The 24,241-nt window shown below is 52.2% G+C and overlaps 1 long non-coding RNA gene across 4 annotated transcripts in view; it reads left to right on the plus strand.

Moving 5' to 3' along the window:
- The first annotated feature begins 682 nt into the window (after positions 1-682).
- Positions 683-24,241, plus strand: part of LOC140255868 (uncharacterized) — a 42,300-nt gene continuing 18,741 nt past the window's right edge. For 2 of the 4 annotated variants that reach the window (XR_011904582.1, XR_011904583.1), the window contains exons 1-2: positions 12,892-13,859; positions 23,074-23,903. This is a non-coding gene — a long non-coding RNA (uncharacterized lncRNA). Of the gene's footprint in view, positions 1,652-12,062; positions 12,501-12,891; positions 13,860-23,073; positions 23,904-24,241 lie in introns of those variants that run through there. The other 2 variants (XR_011904584.1, XR_011904585.1) reach the window with 2 other exon arrangements.

Below are 24,241 nucleotides of genomic sequence, written 5' to 3' on the forward strand. Positions count from 1 at the left end.
AAGGAGCCTCCATCGGCGGAGCGGTTTGTGCGTGGGATCAGGGCAGCCCGTCAGCCGGACGGAGCCGTCCTACGCGGGGTAGAAGCGCAGCGATCGTCGCTGCCCCCGGCCGGGTGAGCTCCCGGGTCCGGTTGGTTCCGGCTGGGGTAGAAAAGCTGCCGGCAGTTCCTGCCCGGGGAACAACAGTCGGACCGTGGAACAGCGTTTGGACGCAGGGAAAAGTCCGGGAGCGTCGCAGCAGGAGCTGCAGGTTGTTGCCTCGTTGCTGTTCTCAGCCATGGCAACGATAACGGGGTGTTCGTGCTGCTGTTCCCATCTATTGCTTATGGCCAGGTACCGTGTATTGCAGTCAGTGCTATCAAAGCGCTTGAAAGAAGGCCTGCAGCTCTGACTCAGTGCAGTGTGAAGCCGGCAGTGTGTGTGACTATGAAATAGATGGTCGTCTATTGTTGGTTTACTTATGATATATAAAATTGCTGCTAATGTCCCCCTATAGCCCCCCATCATCCCATTGCCCCCTATAGCCCTCCATTGCTTAGGAGTGTGGGGGTGAGCCATGGAGTGGGGTGAGTGATCCCTTCCTTGTGGGGTGGGGTGAGTGATCCCTTCCTTGTGGGGTGGGGTGAGTGTTCCCTTCCTTGTGGAGTGGGGTGAGTGATCCCTTCCTTGTGGAGTGGGGTGAGTGATCCCTTCCTTGTGGGGTGGGGTGAGTGATTCCTTCCTTGTGGGGTGGGGTGAGTGTTCCCTTCCTTATGGGGTGAGCCATGGAGTGGGGTGAGTGATCCTTTCCTTATTTTAAGGCTGTGTTTTTCTCTTTTTAGTGGATCCTGACCCCATTTCAGGGCTGGCAGCGGCAGGAGCAGCATCTGTACCTGATTGCTTCCTTGGGAGTGTGGGCTGTTTGTCTCTGGAATGAGGTGAGTGATTCCTTTATTTTGGGGCTGGGAGCTCTGTTTTTCTCAGGGGGTTGTGACCATATTTAAGGGGTGCCACCTGCAAGGGACACATATCTCCTTGCAGACTGTTTTCTGTGGGGTGAGCCCCGCTCCTCGGGAAGGGGTGAGTGATTCCTGCCTTATTGCAGGGCTGTGATCTGCCCCTGTTGGGGCTCACAGCTGCATTGGAAGGCTGGCAGCCATGAGGGCAGTATCTCTCCTTGGGGACTGCTTCCTTTGGAGTGTGGGGTGAGCTCTGGGCCTTGGATTGGGGTGAGGGGTTCTTTATGTCAGGGCTGTGCTGCCCTCATTTCTGGGGCAGCCTGACCACATTGAAGTGTCAGCAGCTGTACGGGTGGTGTTTCTCCCTGGAGTTTGCCTCCTGCGGGCTGTGGGTGAGTGTTTGTCTTTGGTTTCTGCTTTGTTTCAGGGCTGTGAGCTCTGCCATTTTTAGGTATCCCGACCACTGCAGTGCCTGCTTGTGCAAAAGGTGCTGCCCTGCACATGTGGGTAGTGCCTTCATTGTTGCATTGTGTCCAACAGGTGCCAGCAGAGCCCTGAGAGATGTGCAGCTCCTGACGAGAACAGCGAGGAACAGAAACCTGCATTGCCTGGAACGCCTCGGAACTCAACTTTGCTGGCCGGGAATTGCCTGCCCAGCAGATAAGAGCAGCACACACTGACTGTGTTGGATCTGTTCCATACTGAGACCCAAGGTAACGTTCCAGAGCTCATTTATGCACTTCAGTGCTTAATTCTTATTGCAGTGCCCTTCTTGCTGCCCCCAAATGCAGCCATTGCCTTTTGCTGCCCCCAAATGCAGCCATCTCTTTCTGCCCCCCAAGTCCAGCCTGTGTGTCGTGCCCCATAAGTGCCGCCATCACGTTCTGCCCCCCAAGTCCAGCCATCGTATTCTGCCCCTCAAGTTCGTTTCTGTTCCCCCATGGCTCCATTCAGTTCTTTATTGCTGCTGTTGCTCCTCCGTTGCAGTTCTGCGTTGTGTCCACAAGGCGGCGCTGTTGTAGCTCCCATTGCTGTTAATAGGGCTGCAATGCAAAGGGAGATTCAGACTGCTGCTATTAATGTCCTCTATGGTCACTATGGGGTTTAATGGGCGCTATGGGGTTTTATGGGATCATTTGGGGCCTTTATGGGGTCTCTATGGGGTTTAATGGGGCCTTTGGGGCCTTAGGGTGTCCGATGGGGTTTAATGGGGTCTTATGGGATCCCTATGGGGGTTTAATAAGGGCCTATGGGATGTTATGGGGTCCTTATGGGGCTTAATGGGATCTTCTGGGATATTTATGGGGCATGATGTGTGTGTGTGTGTGTGTGTGTGTGTGTGTGTGTGTGTGTGTGTATGTATGTGTGCATATACCCCATAAGACCTCACTGGCCCCCATAGAGACCCCATAGGCCCCATTTGAACCCCATAGGACCCCATAGAGACCCCATAGGCCCTAATTGGAACCCATAGGTCCCATTTGAACCCCATAGGACCCCATAAGACCCATTTGAACTCCATAGGACCCCATAGAGACCCCATAAGACCCCATAGGCCTCCATTAAACCCAATAGAGAACTGATGTGAGATGTGTGTCTGTGTGTGTGTCTGTGTGTGTGTCTGTATAATGGCCTTATATCCCATAGCTGGATGGAGTTTTGTCCCTATGCTGTTCCTGTTGTGTGTTGGTGCCTTTATGAGGCATCCCTGCCTTATACCCCATATCCATCCTGTTGTTCCTATTGCGGTGCTGATGCCTTTATTAACCATCCCTTATACCCCATATCCATCCTGTTGTTCCTATTGCAGTGCTGATGCCTTTATTAACCATCCCTTATACCCCATATCCATCCTGTTGTTCCTATTGCAGTGCTGATGCCTTTATTAATCCTCCCTGCTTTCCATCCTCACATGCTGCAGGTTGGATTCCTCCACTGAGTCCGGATTGTTGCCGCTCCGCATCCATGTGTGTCAGCTCAGCATCTGTGTGCACAATGAAACACCAGTCACCGATTGGCTGCAGGATCATCCCATTGGCTGCTGGACCCCATTGTGCACCACAGACCCCACTGTGTGCTGTAGGATCATCCCATTAGGTGTAAGATCATCCCATGGGCTGCAGGACCCCATTGTGTGCTGTAGGATCGTCCCATTGTGTGCTGTAGGATCATCTATCTCCATCGTCATCACCTTCATCACCATAATAATGGCCTATTGCTAATTAATAATGCTCCATCACTAATACTACTCTATTGCTAATTAATATTAATACCCTTGTGGCCGCTGAGGGTATTGCAGACCCCCATTATACCCTATGGGCCCCATTAAACCCTATGGGCCCCATTATATCCTATGGGCCCCATTAAACCCTATGGGCTCTATTATAGCGCCACCTTGTGGCCGCTGAGGGTATTGCAGCTCTTATAAACCCTATGGTCCCGATTAAACCCTATGGGCTCCATTATAGCGCCGCCTTGTGGCTGTTAATGGTATTGCAGGCCCCATTAATCCCTATGGTCCCCATTAAACCCTATGGACCCCATTAAACCCTATGGGCTCCGTTATAGCTCCGCCTTGTGGCTGTTAATGGTATTGCAGCCCCCATTAAACCCTATGGGCCCCATTAAACCCTATGGGCCCCATTAAACCCTATGGACCCCATTAAACCCTATGGGCTCCGTTATAGCGCCGCCTTGTGGCTGTTAATGGTATTGCAGGCCCCCATTAAACCCTATGGGCCCCATTAAACCCTATGGTCCCGATTAAACCCTATGGGCTCCATTATAGCGCCGCCTTGTGGCTGTTAATGGTATTGCAGGCCCCCATTATACCCTATGGGCCCCATTAAACCCTATGGGCTCTGTTATAGCGCCGCCTTGTGGCTATTGAGGGTATTGCAGGTCCCCATTAAACCCAATGGTCTCCATTAAACCCTATGGGCCCCATTAAACCCTATGGGCCCCATTAAACCCTATGGGCTCCATTATAGCGCCGCCTTGTGGCTGTTAATGGTATTGCAGGCCCCCATTATACCCTAAATTATTTATTTATTTATTATTATTTATTTATTTATTCTATTTTTATTTTATTTTATTTTTATTTTATTTTATATTTATTTTATTTTATTTTTATTTTATTTTATTATTATTTATTATTTATTGAAATAAAACTATATTTTCGGAAATATAAACTAATAAACTAATAAACTAACAACTAATAAAACTATATTGCCGGAAGGGACGCTGCTGCGCATGTCCAAAATGGCGGCGGAAAAGCGGTACAGCGTATGTCCAAAATGGCGTCCTCCAGTTTTGGCGGGATATCCCACAATGCACCGCGGCAGAAGGGACGCTACTGCGCATGTCCAAAATGGCGGCGAATACAGCACTACTGCGCATGTCCAAAATGGCGTCCTCCAATTTTGGCGGGATATCCCACAATGCAACGCGGCAGAAGGGACGCTACTGCGCATGTCCAAAATGGCGGCGAATACAGCGCTACTGCGCATGTCCAAAATGGCGTCCTCCAATTTTGGCGGGATATCCCACAATGCACCGCGGCAGAAGGGACGCTACTGCGCATGTCCAAAATGGCGGCGAATACAGCGCTACTGCGCATGTCCAAAATGGCGACCTCCAATTTTGGCGGGATATCCCACAATGCACCGCGGCGGAAGGGACGCTACCGCGCATGTCCAAAATGGCGGCGAAAACAGCGCTACTGCGCATGTCCAAAATGGCGTCCTCCAATTTTGGCGGGATATCCCACAATGCACCGCGGCAGAAGGGACGCTACTGCGCATGTCCAAAATGGCGGCGAATACAGCGCTACTGCGCATGTCCAAAATGGCGTCCTCCAATTTTGGCGGGATATCCCACAATGCACCGCGGCAGAAGGGACGCTACTGCGCATGTCCAAAATGGCGGCGGAGAAGCGCTACTGCGCATGCCCCATTAAACCCTATGGGCCCCATTATACCCTATGGGCTCCATTATAGCGCCGCCTTGTGGCTGTTAATGGTATTGCAGCCCCCATTATACCCTATGGGCCCCATTATACCCTATGGGCCCCATTGTGCCCTATGGGCCCCATTAAACCCTATGGGCTCCATTATAGCGCCGCCTTGTGGCTGTTAATGGTATTGCAGCCCCCATTATACCCTATGGGCCCCATTAAACCCTATGGGCTCCATTATACCCTATGGGCCCCATTAAACCCTATGGGCTCCATTAAACCCTATGGGGTCCCATATAGCTTATGTTAGAGCGGCACCTGGTGGCCGCCCCTTTGGACTCCAGCCTACCGGGGGTGTGGCTTCATGGCTCATTAGCATATGGGGCTCCGCCCCTTTAGACTGGAGACTGCAGACCCCATTAAACCCTATGGGCCCCATTAAACCCTATGGGCCCCGTTAAACCCTATGGGCTCCATTATAGCGCCACCTTGTGGCTATTGAGAGTATTGCAGGCCCCCATTAAACCCTATGGGCCCCATTAAACCCTATGGACCCCATTAAACCCTATGGGCCCCGTTATAGCTCCGCCTTGTGGCTGTTAATGGTATTGCAGCCCCCATTAAACCCTATGGGCCCCATTAAACCCTATGTACCCCATTAAACCCTATGGGCTCCGTTATAGCGCCGCCTTGTGGCTGTTAATGGTATTGCAGGCCCCCATTAAACCCTATGGGCCCCATTAAACCCTATGGGCCCCATTAAAACCTATGGGCCCCATTAAACCCTATGGGCTCCATTATAGCGCCGCCTTGTGGCTGTTAATGGTATTGCAGGCCCCCATTATACCCTATGGGCCCCATTAAACACTATGGGCTCCATTAAACCCTATGGGGTCCCATATAGCTTATGTTAGAGCGGCACCAGGTGGCCGCCCCTTTGGACTCCAGCCTACCGGGGGTGTGGCTTCATGGCTCATTAGCATATGGGGCTCCGCCCCTTTAGACTGGAGACTGCAGACCCCATTAAACCCTATGGGCCCCATTAAACCCTATGGGCCCCGTTAAACCCTATGGGCTCCATTATAGCGCCACCTTGTGGCTATTGAGAGTATTGCAGGCCCCCATTAAACCCTATGGGCCCCATTAAACCCTATGGGCCTCATTAAACCCTATGGGCTCCATTATAGCGCCGCCTTGTGGCTGTTAATGGTATTGCAGGCCCCCATTATACCCTATGGGCCCCATTATACCCTATGGGCCCCATTATACCCTATGGGCCCCATTAAACCCTATGAGCTCCGTTATAGCGCCGCCTTGTGTCTGTTAATGGTATTGCAGCCCCCATTATACCCTATGGGCCCCATTAAACCCTATGGACCCCATTAAACCCTATGGGCTCCGTTATAGCTCCGCCTTGTGGCTGTTAATGGTATTGCAGCCCCCATTAAACCCTATGGGCCCCATTAAACCCTATGGACCCCATTAAACCCTATGGGCTCCGTTATAGCGCCGCCTTGTGGCTGTTAATGGTATTGCAGGCCCCCATTAAACCCTATGGGCCCCATTAAACCCTATGGGCCCCATTAAAACCTATGGGCCCCATTAAACCCTATGGGCTCCATTATAGCGCCGCCTTGTGGCTGTTAATGGTATTGCAGCCCCCATTATACCCTATGGGCCCCATTAAACCCTATGGACCCCATTAAACCCTATGGGCTCCGTTATAGCGCCGCCTTGTGGCTGTTAATGGTATTGCAGGCCCCCATTAAACCCTATGGGCCCCATTAAACCCTATGGTCCCGATTAAACCCTATGGGCTCCATTATAGCGCCGCCTTGTGGCTGTTAATGGTATTGCAGGCCCCCATTATACCCTATGGGCCCCATTAAACCCTATGGGCTCTGTTATAGCGCCGCCTTGTGGCTATTGAGGGTATTGCAGGTCCCCATTAAACCCAATGGTCTCCATTAAACCCTATGGGCCCCATTAAACCCTATGGGCCCCATTAAACCCTATGGGCTCCATTATAGCGCCGCCTTGTGGCTGTTAATGGTATTGCAGGCCCCCATTATACCCTAAATTATTTATTTATTTATTATTATTTATTTATTTATTCTATTTTTATTTTATTTTATTTTTATTTTATTTTATATTTATTTTATTTTATTTTTATTTTATTTTATTATTATTTATTATTTATTGAAATAAAACTATATTTTCGGAAATATAAACTAATAAACTAATAAACTAACAACTAATAAAACTATATTGCCGGAAGGGACGCTGCTGCGCATGTCCAAAATGGCGGCGGAAAAGCGGTACAGCGTATGTCCAAAATGGCGTCCTCCAGTTTTGGCGGGATATCCCTCAATGCACCCTGGCGGAAGGGACGCTACTGCGCATGTCCAAAATGGCGTCGGAGAAGCGCTACTGCGCATGTCCAAAATGGCGTCCACCAATTTTGGCGGGATATCCCACAATGCACCGCGGCGGAAGGGACGCTACTGCGCATGTCCAAAATGGCGTCGGAGAAGCGCTACTGCGCATGTCCAAAATGGCGTCCTCCAATTTTGGCGGGATATCCCACAATGCACCGCGGCAGAAGGGACGCTACTGCGCATGTCCAAAATGGCGGCGAATACAGCGCTACTGCGCATGTCCAAAATGGCGTCCTCCAATTTTGGCGGGATATCCCACAATGCACCGCGGCGGAAGGGACGCTACCGCGCATGTCCAAAATGGCGGCGAAAACAGCGCTACTGCGCATGTCCAAAATGGCGTCCTCCAATTTTGGCGGGATATCCCACAATGCACCGCGGCAGAAGGGACGCTACTGCGCATGTCCAAAATGGCGGCGAATACAGCGCTACTGCGCATGTGCAAAATGGCGTCCTCCAATTTTGGCGGGATATCCCACAATGCACCGCGGCAGAAGGGACGCTACTGCGCATGTCCAAAATGGCGGCGGAGAAGCGCTACTGCGCATGCCCCATTAAACCCTATGGGCCCCATTATACCCTATGGGCTCCATTATAGCGCCGCCTTGTGGCTGTTAATGGTATTGCAGCCCCCATTATACCCTATGGGCCCCATTATACCCTATGGGCCCCATTATACCCTATGGGCCCCATTAAACCCTATGGGCTCCATTATAGCGCCGCCTTGTGGCTGTTAATGGTATTGCAGCCCCCATTATACCCTATGGGCCCCATTAAACCCTATGGGCTCCATTATACCCTATGGGCCCCATTATACCCTATGGGCTCCATTATAGCGCCGCCTTGTGGCTGTTAATGGTATTGCAGCCCCCATTATACCCTATGGGCCCCATTATACCCTATGGGCCCCATTATACACTATGGGCCCCATTAAACCCTATTGGCTCCATTATAGCGCCGCCTTGTGGCTGTTAATGGTATTGCAGGCCCCCATTATACCCTATGGGCCCCATTAAACCCTATGGGCTCCATTAAACCCTATGGGGTCCCATATAGCTTATGTTAGAGCGGCACCTGGTGGCCGCCCCTTTGGACTCCAGCCTACCGGGGGTGTGGCTTCATGGCTCATTAGCATATGGGGCTCCGCCCCTTTAGACTGGAGACTGCAGACCCCATTAAACCCTATGGGCCCCATTAAACCCTATGGGCCCCGTTAAACCCTATGGGCTCCATTATAGCGCCACCTTGTGGCTATTGAGAGTATTGCAGGCCCCCATTAAACCCTATGGGCCCCATTAAACCCTATGGACCCCATTAAACCCTATGGGCCCCGTTATAGCTCCGCCTTGTGGCTGTTAATGGTATTGCAGCCCCCATTAAACCCTATGGGCCCCATTAAACCCTATGTACCCCATTAAACCCTATGGGCTCCGTTATAGCGCCGCCTTGTGGCTGTTAATGGTATTGCAGGCCCCCATTAAACCCTATGGGCCCCATTAAACCCTATGGGCCCCATTAAAACCTATGGGCCCCATTAAACCCTATGGGCTCCATTATAGCGCCGCCTTGTGGCTGTTAATGGTATTGCAGCCCCCATTATACCCTATGGGCCCCATTATACCCTATGGGCCCCATTATACACTATGGGCCCCATTAAACCCTATTGGCTCCATTATAGCGCCGCCTTGTGGCTGTTAATGGTATTGCAGGCCCCCATTATACCCTATGGGCCCCATTAAACACTATGGGCTCCATTAAACCCTATGGGGTCCCATATAGCTTATGTTAGAGCGGCACCAGGTGGCCGCCCCTTTGGACTCCAGCCTACCGGGGGTGTGGCTTCATGGCTCATTAGCATATGGGGCTCCGCCCCTTTAGACTGGAGACTGCAGACCCCATTAAACCCTATGGGCCCCATTAAACCCTATGGGCCCCGTTAAACCCTATGGGCTCCATTATAGCGCCACCTTGTGGCTATTGAGAGTATTGCAGGCCCCCATTAACCCCTATGGGCCCCATTAAACCCTATGGGCCTCATTAAACCCTATGGGCTCCATTATAGCGCCGCCTTGTGGCTGTTAATGGTATTGCAGGCCCCCATTATACCCTATGGGCCCCATTATACCCTATGGGCCCCATTATACCCTATGGGCCCCATTAAACCCTATGAGCTCCGTTATAGCGCCGCCTTGTGTCTGTTAATGGTATTGCAGCCCCCATTATACCCTATGGGCCCCATTAAACCCTATGGACCCCATTAAACCCTATGGGCTCCGTTATAGCTCCGCCTTGTGGCTGTTAATGGTATTGCAGCCCCCATTAAACCCTATGGGCCCCATTAAACCCTATGGACCCCATTAAACCCTATGGGCTCCGTTATAGCGCCGCCTTGTGGCTGTTAAAGGTATTGCAGGCCCCCATTAAACCCTATGGGCCCCATTAAACCCTATGGGCCCCATTAAAACCTATGGGCCCCATTAAACCCTATGGGCTCCATTATAGCGCCGCCTTGTGGCTGTTAATGGTATTGCAGCCCCCATTAAACCCTATGGGCCCCATTAAACCCTATGGACCCCATTAAACCCTATGGGCTCCGTTATAGCGCCACCTTGTGGCTGTTAATGGTATTGCAGGCCCCCATTAAACCCTATGGGCCCCATTAAACCCTATGGTCCCGATTAAACCCTATGGGCTCCATTATAGCGCCGCCTTGTGGCTGTTAATGGTATTGCAGGCCCCCATTATACCCTATGGACCCCATTAAACCCTATGGGCTCCGTTATAGCGCCGCCTTGTGGCTATTGAGGGTATTGCAGGTCCCCATTAAACCCAATGGTCTCCATTAAACCCTATGAGCCCCATTAAACCCTATGGGCCCCATTAAACCCTATGGGCTCCATTATAGCGCCGCCTTGTGGCTGTTAATGGTATTGCAGGCCCCCATTATACCCTAAATTATTTATTTATTTATTATTATTTATTTATTTATTCTATTTTTATTTTATTTTATTTTTATTTTATTTTATATTTATTTTATTTTATTTTTATTTTATTTTATTATTATTTATTATTTATTGAAATAAAACTATATTTTCGGAAATATAAACTAATAAACTAATAAACTAACAACTAATAAAACTATATTGCCGGAAGGGACGCTGCTGCGCATGTCCAAAATGGCGGCGGAAAAGCGGTACTGCGTATGTCCAAAATGGCGTCCTCCAGTTTTGGCGGGATATCCCACAATGCACCGCGGCGGAAGGGACGCTACTGCGCATGTCCAAAATGGCGGCGAATACAGCGCTACTGCGCATGTCCAAAATGGCGTCCTCCAATTTTGGCGGGATATCCCACAATGCACCGCGGCAGAAGGGACGCTACTGCGCATGTCCAAAATGGCGGCGAATACAGCGCTACTGCGCATGTCCAAAATGGCGTCCTCCAATTTTGGCGGGATATCCCGCAATGCACCGCGGCGGAAGGGACGCTACTGCGCATGTCCAAAATGGCGGCGAAAACAGCGCTACTGCGCATGTCCAAAATGGCGTCCTCCAATTTTGGCGGGATATCCCACAATGCACCGCGGCAGAAGGGACGCTACTGCGCATGTCCAAAATGGCGGCGGAGAAGCGCTACTGCGCATGTCCAAAATGGCGTCCTCCAATTTTGGCGGGATATCCCACAATGCACCGCGGCAGAAGGGACGCTACTGCGCATGTCCAAAATGGCGGCGAAAACAGCGCTGCTGCGCATGTCCAAAATGGCGTCCTCCAATTTTGGCGGGATATCCCACAATGCACCGCGGCAGAAGGGACGCTACTGCGCATGTCCAAAATGGCGGCGGAGAAGCGCTACTGCGCATGTCCAAAATGGCGTCCTCCAATTTTGGCGGGATATCCCACAATGCACCGCGGCGGAAGGGACGCTACTGCGCATGTCCAAAATGGCGTCGGAGAAGCGCTACTGCGCATGTCCAAAATGGCGTCCTCCAATTTTGGCGGGATATCCCACAATGCACCGCGGCAGAAGGGACGCTACTGCGCATGTCCAAAATGGCGGCGAATACAGCGCTACTGCGCATGTCAAAAATGGCGTCCTCCAATTTTGGCGGGATATCCCACAGTGCACCGCGGCGGAAGGGACGCTACCGCGCATGTCCAAAATGGCGGCGGAGTAGCGCTACTGCGCATGTCCAAAATGGCGTCCTCCAATTTTGGCGGGATATCCCACAGTGCACCGCGGCGGAAGGGACGCTACTGCGCATGTCCAAAATGGCGGCGAAAACAGCGCTACTGCGCATGTCCAAAATGGCGTCCTCCAATTTTGGCGGGATATCCCACAATGCACCGCGGCGGAAGGGACGCTACTGCGCATGTCCAAAATGGCGGCGAAAACAGCGCTACTGCGCATGTCCAGAATGGCGTCCTCCAATTTTGGCGGGATATCCCGCAATGCACCGCGGCGGAAGGGACGCTACTGCGCATGTCCAAAATGGCGGCGGAGAAGCGCTACTGCGCATGTCCAAAATGGCGTCCTCCAATTTTGGCGGGATATCCCACAATGCACCGCGGCAGAAGGGACGCTACTGCGCATGTCCAAAATGGCGGCGGAGAAGCGCTACTGCGCATGTCCAAAATGCCGACCTCCTCCTGCCGCGTTATATCCCACAATGCACCGCGGCGGAAGGGACGCTACTGCGCATGTCCAAAACGGCGGCGAAAACAGCGCTACTGCGCATGTCCAAAATTGCGGCGGAAAAGCGCTACTGCGCATGACCAAAATGGCGACCTCCTATTTTAGCGGCGTTCTCTCCCGCCTTTGGCGCGCCCCGCGGTTTCTCGTTCGTTCTCCCTCAGCCGAACCCCGCGGGAGCCGACAAGGAGCCTCCATCGGCGGAGCGGTTTGTGCGTGGGATCAGGGCAGCCCGTCAGCCGGACGGAGCCGTCCTACGCGGGGTAGAAGCGCAGCGATCGTCGCTGCCCCCGGCCGGGTGAGCTCCCGGGTCCGGTTGGTTCCGGCTGGGGTAGAAAAGCTGCCGGCAGTTCCTGCCCGGGGAACAACAGTCGGACCGTGGAACAGCGTTTGGACGCAGGGAAAAGTCCGGGAGCGTCGCAGCAGGAGCTGCAGGTTGTTGCCTCGTTGCTGTTCTCAGCCATGGCAACGATAACGGTGTGTTCGTGCTGCTGTTCCCATCTATTGCTTATGGCCAGGTACTGTGTATTGCAGTCAGTGCTATCAAAGCGCTTGAAAGAAGGCCTGCATCTCTGACTCAGTGCAGTGTGAAGCCGGCAGTGTGTGTGACTATGAAATAGATGGTCGTCTATTGTTGGTTTACTTATGATATATAAAATTGCTGCTAATGTCCCCCTATAGCCCCCCATCATCCCATTGCCCCCTATAGCCCTCCATTGCTTAGGAGTGTGGGGGTGAGCCATGGAGTGGGGTGAGTGATCCCTTCCTTGTGGGGTGGGGTGAGTGATCCCTTCCTTGTGGGGTGGGGTGAGTGTTCCCTTCCTTGTGGAGTGGGGTGAGTGATCCCTTCCTTGTGGAGTGGGGTGAGTGATCCCTTCCTTGTGGGGTGGGGTGAGTGATTCCTTCCTTGTGGGGTGGGGTGAGTGTTCCCTTCCTTATGGGGTGAGCCATGGAGTGGGGTGAGTGATCCTTTCCTTATTTTAAGGCTGTGTTTTTCTCTTTTTAGTGGATCCTGACCCCATTTCAGGGCTGGCAGCGGCAGGAGCAGCATCTGTACCTGATTGCTTCCTTGGGAGTGTGGGCTGTTTGTCTCTGGAATGAGGTGAGTGATTCCTTTATTTTGGGGCTGGGAGCTCTGTTTTTCTCAGGGGGTTGTGACCATATTTAAGGGGTGCCACCTGCAAGGGACACATATCTCCTTGCAGACTGTTTTCTGTGGGGTGAGCCCCGCTCCTCGGGAAGGGGTGAGTGATTCCTGCCTTATTGCAGGGCTGTGATCTGCCCCTGTTGGGGCTCATAGCTGCATTGGAAGGCTGGCAGCCATGAGGGCAGTATCTCTCCTTGGGGACTGCTTCCTTTGGAGTGTGGGGTGAGCTCTGGGCCTTGGATTGGGGTGAGGGGTTCTTTATGTCAGGGCTGTGCTGCCCTCATTTCTGGGGCAGCCTGACCACATTGAAGTGTCAGCAGCTGTACGGGTGGTGTTTCTCCCTGGAGTTTGCCTCCTGCGGGCTGTGGGTGAGTGTTTGTCTTTGGTTTCTGCTTTGTTTCAGGGCTGTGAGCTCTGCCATTTTTAGGTATCCCGACCACTGCAGTGCCTGCTTGTGCAAAAGGTGCTGCCCTGCACATGTGGGTAGTGCCTTCATTGTTGCATTGTGTCCAACAGGTGCCAGCAGAGCCCTGAGAGATGTGCAGCTCCTGACGAGAACAGCGAGGAACAGAAACCTGCATTGCCTGGAACGCCTCGGAACTCAACTTTGCTGGCCGGGAATTGCCTGCCCAGCAGATAAGAGCAGCACACACTGACTGTGTTGGATCTGTTCCATACTGAGACCCAAGGTAACGTTCCAGAGCTCATTTATGCACTTCAGTGCTTAATTCTTATTGCAGTGCCCTTCTTGCTGCCCCCAAATGCAGCCATTGCCTTTTGCTGCCCCCAAATGCAGCCATCTCTTTCTGCCCCCCAAGTCCAGCCTGTGTGTCGTGCCCCATAAGTGCCGCCATCACGTTCTGCCCCCCAAGTCCAGCCATCGTATTCTGCCCCTCAAGTTCGTTTCTGTTCCCCCATGGCTCCATTCAGTTCTTTATTGCTGCTGTTGCTCCTCCGTTGCAGTTCTGCGTTGTGTCCACAAGGCGGCGCTGTTGTAGCTCCCATTGCTGTTAATAGGGCTGCAATGCAAAGGGAGATTCAGACTGCTGCTATTAATGTCCTCTATGGTCACTATGGGGTTTAATGGGCGCTATGGGGTTTTATGGGATCATTTGGGGCCTTTATGGGGTCTCTATGGGGTTTAATGGGGCCTTTGGGGCCTTAGGGTGTCCGATGGGGTTTAATGGGGTCTTATGGGATCCCTATGGGGGTTTAATAAGGGCCTATGGGATGTTATGGGGTCCTTATGGGGCTTAATGGGATCTTCTGGGATATTTATGGGGCATGATGTGCGTGTGTGTGTGTGTGTGTGTGTGTGTGTATGTATGTGTGCATATACCCCATAAGACCTCACTGGCCCCCATAGAGACCCCATAGGCCCCATTTGAACCCCATAGGACCCCATAGAGACCCCATAGGCCCTAATTGGAACCCATAGGTCCCATTTGAACCCCATAGGACCCCATAAGACCCATTTGAACCCCATAGGACCCCATAAGACCCCATAGGCCTCCATTAAACCCAATAGAGAACTGATGTGAGATGTGTGTCTGTGTGTGTGTCTGTGTGTGTGTCTGTATAATGGCCTTATATCCCATAGCTGGATGGAGTTTTGTCCCTATGCTGTTCCTGTTGTGTGTTGGTGCCTTTATGAGGCATCCCTTCCTTATACCCCATATCCATCCTGTTGTTCCTATTGCGGTGCTGATGCCTTTATTAACCATCCCTTATACCCCATATCCATCCTGTTGTTCCTATTGCAGTGCTGATGCCTTTATTAACCATCCCTTATACCCCATATCCATCCTGTTGTTCCTATTGCTGATGCCTTTATTAATCCTCCCTGCTTTCCATCCTCACATGCTGCAGGTTGGATTCCTCCACTGAGTCCGGATTGTTGCCGCTCCGCATCCATGTGTGTCAGCTCAGCATCTGTGTGCACAATGAAACACCAGTCACCGATTGGCTGCAGGATCATCCCATTGGCTGCTGGACCCCATTGTGCACCACAGACCCCACTGTGTGCTGTAGGATCATCCCATTAGGTGTAAGATCATCCCATGGGCTGCAGGACCCCATTGTGTGCTGTAGGATCGTCCCATTGTGTGCTGTAGGATCATCTATCTCCATCGTCATCACCTTCATCACCATAATAATGGCCTATTGCTAATTAATAATGCTCCATCACTAATACTACTCTATTGCTAATTAATATTAATACCCTTGTGGCCGCTGAGGGTATTGCAGCTCCCATTAAACCCTATGGGCCCGATTAAACCCTATGGGCTCCATTATAGCGCCGCCTTGTGGCTGTTAATGGTATTGCAGACCCCCATTATACCCTATGGACCCCATTAAACCCTATGGGCCCCATTATATCCTATGGGCCCCATTAAACCCTATGGGCTCTATTATAGCGCCACCTTGTGGCCGCTGAGGGTATTGCAGCTCTTATAAACCCTATGGTCCCGATTAAACCCTATGGGCTCCATTATAGCGCCGCCTTGTGGCTGTTAATGGTATTGCAGGCCCCATTAATCCCTATGGTCCCCATTAAACCCTATGGACCCCATTAAACCCTATGGGCTCCGTTATAGCTCCGCCTTGTGGCTGTTAATGGTATTGCAGCCCCCATTAAACCCTATGGGCCCCATTAAACCCTATGGGCCCCATTAAACCCTATGGACCCCATTAAACCCTATGGGCTCCGTTATAGCGCCGCCTTGTGGCTGTTAATGGTATTGCAGGCCCCCATTAAACCCTATGGGCCCCATTAAACCCTATGGTCCCGATTAAACCCTATGGGCTCCATTATAGCGCCGCCTTGTGGCTGTTAATGGTATTGCAGGCCCCCATTATACCCTATGGGCCCCATTAAACCCTATGGGCTCTGTTATAGCGCCGCCTTGTGGCTATTGAGGGTATTGCAGGTCCCCATTAAACCCAATGGTCTCCATTAAACCCTATGGGCCCCATTAAACCCTATGGGCCCCATTAAACCCTATGGGCTCCATTATAGCGCCGCCTTGTGGCTGTTAATGGTATTGCAGGCCCCCATTATACCCTAAATTATTTATTTATTTATTATTATTTATTTATTTATTCTATTTTTATTTTATTTTATTTTTATTTTATTTTATATTTATTTTATTTTATTTTTATTTTATTTTATTATTATTTATTATTTATTGAAATAAAACTATATTTTCGGAAATATAAACTAATAAACTAATAAACTAACAACTAATAAAACTATATTGCCGGAAGGGACGCTGCTGCGCATGTCCAAAATGGCGGCGGAAAAGCGGTACAGCGTATGTCCAAAATGGCGTCCTCCAGTTTTGGCGGGATATCCCTCAATGCACCCTGGCGGAAGGGACGCTACTGCGCATGTCCAAAATGGCGTCGGAGAAGCGCTACTGCGCATGTCCAAAATGGCGTCCACCAATTTTGGCGGGATATCCCACAATGCACCGCGGCGGAAGGGACGCTACTGCGCATGTCCAAAATGGCGTCGGAGAAGCGCTACTGCGCATGTCCAAAATGGCGTCCTCCAATTTTGGCGGGATATCCCACAATGCACCGCGGCAGAAGGGACGCTACTGCGCATGTCCAAAATGGCGGCGAATACAGCGCTACTGCGCATGTCCAAAATGGCGTCCTCCAATTTTGGCGGGATATCCCACAATGCAACGCGGCAGAAGGGACGCTACAGCGCATGTCCAAAATGGCGGCGAATACAGCGCTACTGCGCATGTCCAAAATGGCGTCCTCCAATTTTGGTGGGATATCCCACAATGCACCGCGGCAGAAGGGACGCTACTGCGCATGTCCAAAATGGCGGCGAATACAGCGCTACTGCGCATGTCCAAAATGGCGACCTCCAATTTTGGCGGGATATCCCACAATGCACCGCGGCGGAAGGGACGCTACCGCGCATGTCCAAAATGGCGGCGAAAACAGCGCTACTGCGCATGTCCAAAATGGCGTCCTCCAATTTTGGCGGGATATCCCACATTGCACCGCGGCAGAAGGGACGCTACTGCGCATGTCCAAAATGGCGGCGAATACAGCGCTACTGCGCATGCCCCATTAAACCCTATGGGCCTCATTATACCCTATGGGCTCCATTATAGCGCCGCCTTGTGGCTGTTAATGGTATTGCAGCCCCCATTATACCCTATGGGCCCCATTATACCCTATGGGCCCCATTATACCCTATGGGCCCCATTAAACCCTATGGGCTCCATTATAGCGCCGCCTTGTGGCTGTTAATGGTATTGCAGCCCCCATTATACCCTATGGGCCCCATTAAACCCTATGGGCTCCATTATACCCTATGGGCCCCATTAAACCCTATGGGCTCCATTAAACCCTATGGGGTCCCATATAGCTTATGTTAGAGCGGCACCTGGTGGCCGCCCCTTTGGACTCCAGCCTACCGGGGGTGTGGCTTCATGGCTCATTAGCATATGGGGCTCCGCCCCTTTAGACTGGAGACTGCAGACCCCATTAAACCCTATGGGCCCCATTAAACCCTATGGGCCCCGTTAAACCCTATGGGCTCCATTATAGCGCCACCTTGTGGCTATTGAGAGTATTGCAGGCCCCCATTAAACCCTATGGGCCCCATTAAACCCTATGGACCCCATTAAACCCTATGGGCCCCGTTATAGCTCCGCCTTGTGGCTGTTAATGGTATTGCAGCCCCCATTAAACCCTATGGGCCCCATTAAACCCTATGTACCCCATTAAACCCTATGGGCTCCGTTATAGCGCCGCCTTGTGGCTGTTAATGGTATTGCAGGCCCCCATTAAACCCTATGGGCCCCATTAAACCCTATGGGCCCCATTAAAACCTATGGGCCCCATTAAACCCTATGGGCTCCATTATAGCGCCGCCTTGTGGCTGTTAATGGTATTGCAGCCCCCATTATACCCTATGGGCCCCATTATACCCTATGGGCCCCATTATACACTATGGGCCCCATTAAACCCTATTGGCTCCATTATAGCGCCGCCTTGTGGCTGTTAATGGTATTGCAGGCCCCCATTATACCCTATGGGCCCCATTAAACCCTATGGGCTCCATTAAACCCTATGGGGTCCCATATAGCTTATGTTAGAGCGGCACCTGGTGGCCGCCCCTTTGGACTCCAGCCTACCGGGGGTGTGGCTTCATGGCTCATTAGCATATGGGGCTCCGCCCCTTTAGACTGGAGACTGCAGACCCCATTAAACCCTATGGGCCCCATTAAACCCTATGGGCCCCGTTAAACCCTATGGGCTCCATTATAGCGCCACCTTGTGGCTATTGAGAGTATTGCAGGCCCCCATTAAACCCTATGGGCCCCATTAAACCCTATGGGCCTCATTAAACCCTATGGGCTCCATTATAGCGCCGCCTTGTGGCTGTTAATGGTATTGCAGGCCCCCATTATACCCTATGGGCCCCATTATACCCTATGGGCCCCATTATACCCTATGGGCCCCATTAAACCCTATGAGCTCCGTTATAGCGCCGCCTTGTGTCTGTTAATGGTATTGCAGCCCCCATTATACCCTATGGGCCCCATTAAACCCTATGGACCCCATTAAACCCTATGGGCTCCGTTATAGCTCCGCCTTGTGGCTGTTAATGGTATTGCAGCCCCCATTAAACCCTATGGGCCCCATTAAACCCTATGGACCCCATTAAACCCTATGGGCTCCGTTATAGCGCCGCCTTGTGGCTGTTAATGGTATTGCAGGCCCCCATTAAACCCTATGGGCCCCATTAAACCCTATGGGCCCCATTAAAACCTATGGGCCCCATTAAACCCTATGGGCTCCATTATAGCGCCGCCTTGTGGCTGTTAATGGTATTGCAGCCCCCATTATACCCTATGGGCCCCATTAAACCCTATGGACCCCATTAAACCCTATGGGCTCCGTTATAGCGCCGCCTTGTGGCTGTTAATGGTATTGCAGGCCCCCATTAAACCCTATGGGCCCCATTAAACCCTATGGTCCCGATTAAACCCTATGGGCTCCATTATAGCGCCGCCTTGTGGCTGTTAATGGTATTGCAGGCCCCCATTATACCCTATGGGCCCCATTAAACCCTATGGGCTCCATTATAGCGCCGCCTTGTGGCTGTTAATGGTATTGCAGGCCCCCATTATACCCTAAATTATTTATTTATTTATTATTATTTATTTATTTATTCTATTTTTATTTTATTTTATTTTTATTTTATTTTATATTTATTTTATTTTATTTTTATTTTATTTTATTATTATTTATTATTTATTGAAATAAAATTATATTTTCGGAAATATAAACTAATAAACTAATAAACTAACAACTAATAAAACTATATTGCCGGAAGGGACGCTGCTGCGCATGTCCAAAATGGCGGCGGAAAAGCGGTACAGCGTATGTCCAAAATGGCGTCCTCCAGTTTTGGCGGGATATCCCTCAATGCACCCTGGCGGAAGGGACGCTACTGCGCATGTCCAAAATGGCGTCGGAGAAGCGCTACTGCGCATGTCCAAAATGGCGTCCACCAATTTTGGCGGGATATCCCACAATGCACCGCGGCGGAAGGGACGCTACTGCGCATGTCCAAAATGGCGTCGGAGAAGCGCTACTGCGCATGTCCAAAATGGCGTCCTCCAATTTTGGCGGGATATCCCACAATGCACCGCGGCAGAAGGGACGCTACTGCGCATGTCCAAAATGGCGGCGAATACAGCGCTACTGCGCATGTCCAAAATGGCGTCCTCCAATTTTGGCGGGATATCCCACAATGCAACGCGGCAGAATGGACGCTACGGCGCATGTCCAAAATGGCGGCGAATACAGCGCTACTGCGCATGTCCAAAATGGCGTCCTCCAATTTTGGCGGGATATCCCACAATGCACCGCGGCAGAAGGGACGCTACTGCGCATGTCCAAAATGGCGGCGAATACAGCGCTACTGCGCATGTCCAAAATGGCGGCGGAGAAGCGCTACTGCGCATGTCCAAAATGGCGTCCTCCAATTTTGGCGGGATATCCCACAATGCACCGCGGCAGAAGGGACGCTACTGCGCATGTCCAAAATGGCGGCGAAAACAGCGCTACTGCGCATGTCCAAAATGGCGTCCTCCAATTTTGGCGGGATATCCCACAATGCACCGCGGCAGAAGGGACGCTACTGCGCATGTCCAAAATGGCGGCGGAGAAGCGCTACTGCGCATGTCCAAAATGGCGACCTCCAATTTTGGCGGGATATCCCACAATGCACCGCGGCGGAAGGCACGCTACTGCGCATGTCCAAAATGGCGTCGTAGAAGCGCTACTGCGCATGTCCAAAATGGCGTCCTCCAATTTTGGCCGGATATCCCACAATGCACCGCGGCAGAAGGGATGCTACTGCGCATGTCCAAAATGGCGTCGGAGAAGCGCTACTGCGCATGTCCAAAACGGCGTCCTCCAATTTTGGCGGGATATCCCACAATGCACAGCGGCGGAAGGGACGCTACTGCGCATGTCCAAAATGGCGGCGGAGATGCTCTACTGCGCATGTCCAAAATGGCGTCATCCAATTTTGGCGGGATATCCCACAATGCACCGCGGCGGAAGGGACGCTACTGCGCATGTCCAAAATGGCGGCGAAAACAGCGCTTCTGCGCATGTCCAAAATGGCGTCCTCCAATTTTGGCGGGATATCCCACAATGCACCGCGGCGGAAGGGACGCTACTGCGCATGTCCAAAATGGCGGCGGAGAAGCGCTACTGCGCATGTCCAAAATGGCGTCCTCCAATTTTGGCGGGATATCCCACAATGCACCGCGGCGGAAGGGACGCTACTGCGCATGTCCAAAATGGCGGCGAATACAGCGCTACTGCGCATGTCCAAAATGGCGTCCTCCAATTTTGGCGGGATATCCCACAATGCACCGCAACAGAAGGGACGCTACTGCGCATGTCCAAAATGGCGGCGGAGAAGCGCTACTGCGCTTGTCCATAATGGCGTCCTCCAATTTTGGCGGGATATCCCACAATGCACCGCGGCAGAAGGGACGCTACTGCGCATGTCCAAAATGGCGGCGGAGAAGCGCTACTGCGCATGTCCAAAATGGCGTCCTCCAATTTTGGCGGGATATCCCACAATGCACCGCGGCGGAAGGGACGCTACTGCGCATGTCCAAAATGGCGGCGGAGAAGCGCTACTGCGCATGTCCAAAATGGCGGCGAAAACAGCGCTACTGCGCATGTCCAAAATGGCGGCGGAGAAGCGCTACTGCGCATGTCCAAAATGGCGGCGAAAACAGCGCTACTGCGCATGTCCAAAATGGCGTCCTCCAATTTTGGCGGGATATCCCACAATGCACCGCAACAGAAGGGACGCTACTGCGCATGTCCAAAATGGCGGCGGAGAAGCGCTACTGCGCTTGTCCATAATGGCGTCCTCCAATTTTGGCGGGATATCCCACAATGCACCGCGGCAGAAGGGACGCTACTGCGCATGTCCAAAATGGCGGCGGAGAAGCGCTACTGCGCATGTCCAAAATGGCGTCCTCCAATTTTGGCGGGATATCCCACAATGCACCGCGGCGGAAGGGACGCTACTGCGCATGTCCAAAATGGCGGCGGAGAAGCGCTACTGCGCATGTCCAAAATGGCGGCGAAAACAGCGCTACTGCGCATGTCCAAAATGGCGTCCTCCAATTTTGGCGGGATATCCCACAATGCACCGCGGCAGAAAGGACGCTACTGCGCATGTCCAAAATGGCGTCGGAGAAGCGCTACTGCGCATGTCCAAAATGGCGTCCTCCAATTTTGGCGGGATATCCCACAATGCACCGCGGCAGAAGGGACGCTACTGCGCATGTCCAAAATGGCGGCGGAAAAGCGCTACTGCGCATGACCAAAATGGCGACCTCCTATTTTAGCGGCGTTCTCTCCCGCCTTTGGCGCGCCCCGCGGTTTCTCGTTCGTTCTCCCTCAGCCGAACCCCGCGGGAGCAGACAAGGAGCCTCCATCGGCGGAGCGGTTTGTGCGTGGGATCAGGGCAGCCCGTCAGCCGGACGGAGCCGTCCTACGCGGGGTAGAAGCGCAGCGATCGTCGCTGCCCCCGGCCGGGTGAGCTCCCGGGTCCGGTTGGTTCCGGCTGGGGTAGAAAAGCTGCCGGCAGTTCCTGCCCGGGGAACAACAGTCGGACCGTGGAACAGCGTTTGGACGCAGGGAAAAGTCCGGGAGCGTCGCAGCAGGAGCTGCAGGTTGTTGCCTCGTTGCTGTTCTCAGCCATGGCAACGATAACGGGGTGTTCGTGCTGCTGTTCCCATCTATTGCTTATGGCCAGGTACCGTGTATTGCAGTCAGTGCTATCAAAGCGCTTGAAAGAAGGCCTGCAGCTCTGACTCAGTGCAGTGTGAAGCCGGCAGTGTGTGTGACTATGAAATAGATGGTCGTCTATTGTTGGTTTACTTATGATATATAAAATTGCTGCTAATGTCCCCCTATAGCCCCCCATCATCCCATTGCCCCCTATAGCCCTCCATTGCTTAGGAGTGTGGGGGTGAGCCATGGAGTGGGGTGAGTGATCCCTTCCTTGTGGGGTGGGGTGAGTGTTCCCTTCCTTGTGGGGTGGGGTGAGTGTTCCCTTCCTTGTGGGGTGGGGTGAGTGATCCCTTCCTTGTGGGGTGGGGTGAGTGATCCCTTCCTTGTGGAGTGGGGTGAGTGATCCCTTCCTTGTGGAGTGGGGTGAGTGATCCCTTCCTTGTGGAGTGGGGTGAGTGATCCCTTCCTTGTGGAGTGGGGTGAGTGATTCCTTCCTTGTGGGGTGGGGTGAGTGTTCCCTTCCTTATGGGGTGAGCCATGGAGTGGGGTGAGTGATCCTTTCCTTATTTTAAGGCTGTGTTTTTCTCTTTTTAGTGGATCCTGACCCCATTTCAGGGCTGGCAGCGGCAGGAGCAGCATCTGTACCTGATTGCTTCCTTGGGAGTGTGGGCTGTTTGTCTCTGGAATGAGGTGAGTGATTCCTTTATTTTGGGGCTGGGAGCTCTGTTTTTCTCAGGGGGTTGTGACCATATTTAAGGGGTGCCACCTGCAAGGGACACATATCTCCTTGCAGACTGTTTTCTGTGGGGTGAGCCCCGCTCCTCGGGAAGGGGTGAGTGATTCCTGCCTTATTGCAGGGCTGTGATCTGCCCCTGTTGGGGCTCATAGCTGCATTGGAAGGCTGGCAGCCATGAGGGCAGTATCTCTCCTTGGGGACTGCTTCCTTTGGAGTGTGGGGTGAGCTCTGGGCCTTGGATTGGGGTGAGGGGTTCTTTATGTCAGGGCTGTGCTGCCCTCATTTCTGGGGCAGCCTGACCACATTGAAGTGTCAGCAGCTGTACGGGTGGTGTTTCTCCCTGGAGTTTGCCTCCTGCGGGCTGTGGGTGAGTGTTTGTCTTTGGTTTCTGCTTTGTTTCAGGGCTGTGAGCTCTGCCATTTTTAGGTATCCCGACCACTGCAGTGCCTGCTTGTGCAAAAGGTGCTGCCCTGCACATGTGGGTAGTGCCTTCATTGTTGCATTGTGTCCAACAGGTGCCAGCAGAGCCCTGAGAGATGTGCAGCTCCTGACGAGAACAGCGAGGAACAGAAACCTGCATTGCCTGGAACGCCTCGGAACTCAACTTTGCTGGCCGGGAATTGCCTGCCCAGCAGATAAGAGCAGCACACACTGACTGTGTTGGATCTGTTCCATACTGAGACCCAAGGTAACGTTCCAGAGCTCATTTATGCACTTCAGTGCTTAATTCTTATTGCAGTGCCCTTCTTGCTGCCCCCAAATGCAGCCATTGCCTTTTGCTGCCCCCAAATGCAGCCATCTCTTTCTGCCCCCCAAGTCCAGCCTGTGTGTCGTGCCCCATAAGTGCCGCCATCACGTTCTGCCCCCCAAGTCCAGCCATCGTATTCTGCCCCTCAAGTTCGTTTCTGTTCCCCCATGGCTCCATTCAGTTCTTTATTGCTGCTGTTGCTCCTCCGTTGCAGTTCTGCGTTGTGTCCACAAGGCGGCGCTGTTGTAGCTCCCATTGCTGTTAATAGGGCTGCAATG

The sequence above is a fragment of the Excalfactoria chinensis genome, chromosome 8, assembly GCF_039878825.1.
Source record: "Excalfactoria chinensis isolate bCotChi1 chromosome 8, bCotChi1.hap2, whole genome shotgun sequence".
NCBI lineage: Eukaryota > Metazoa > Chordata > Aves > Galliformes > Phasianidae > Excalfactoria > Excalfactoria chinensis.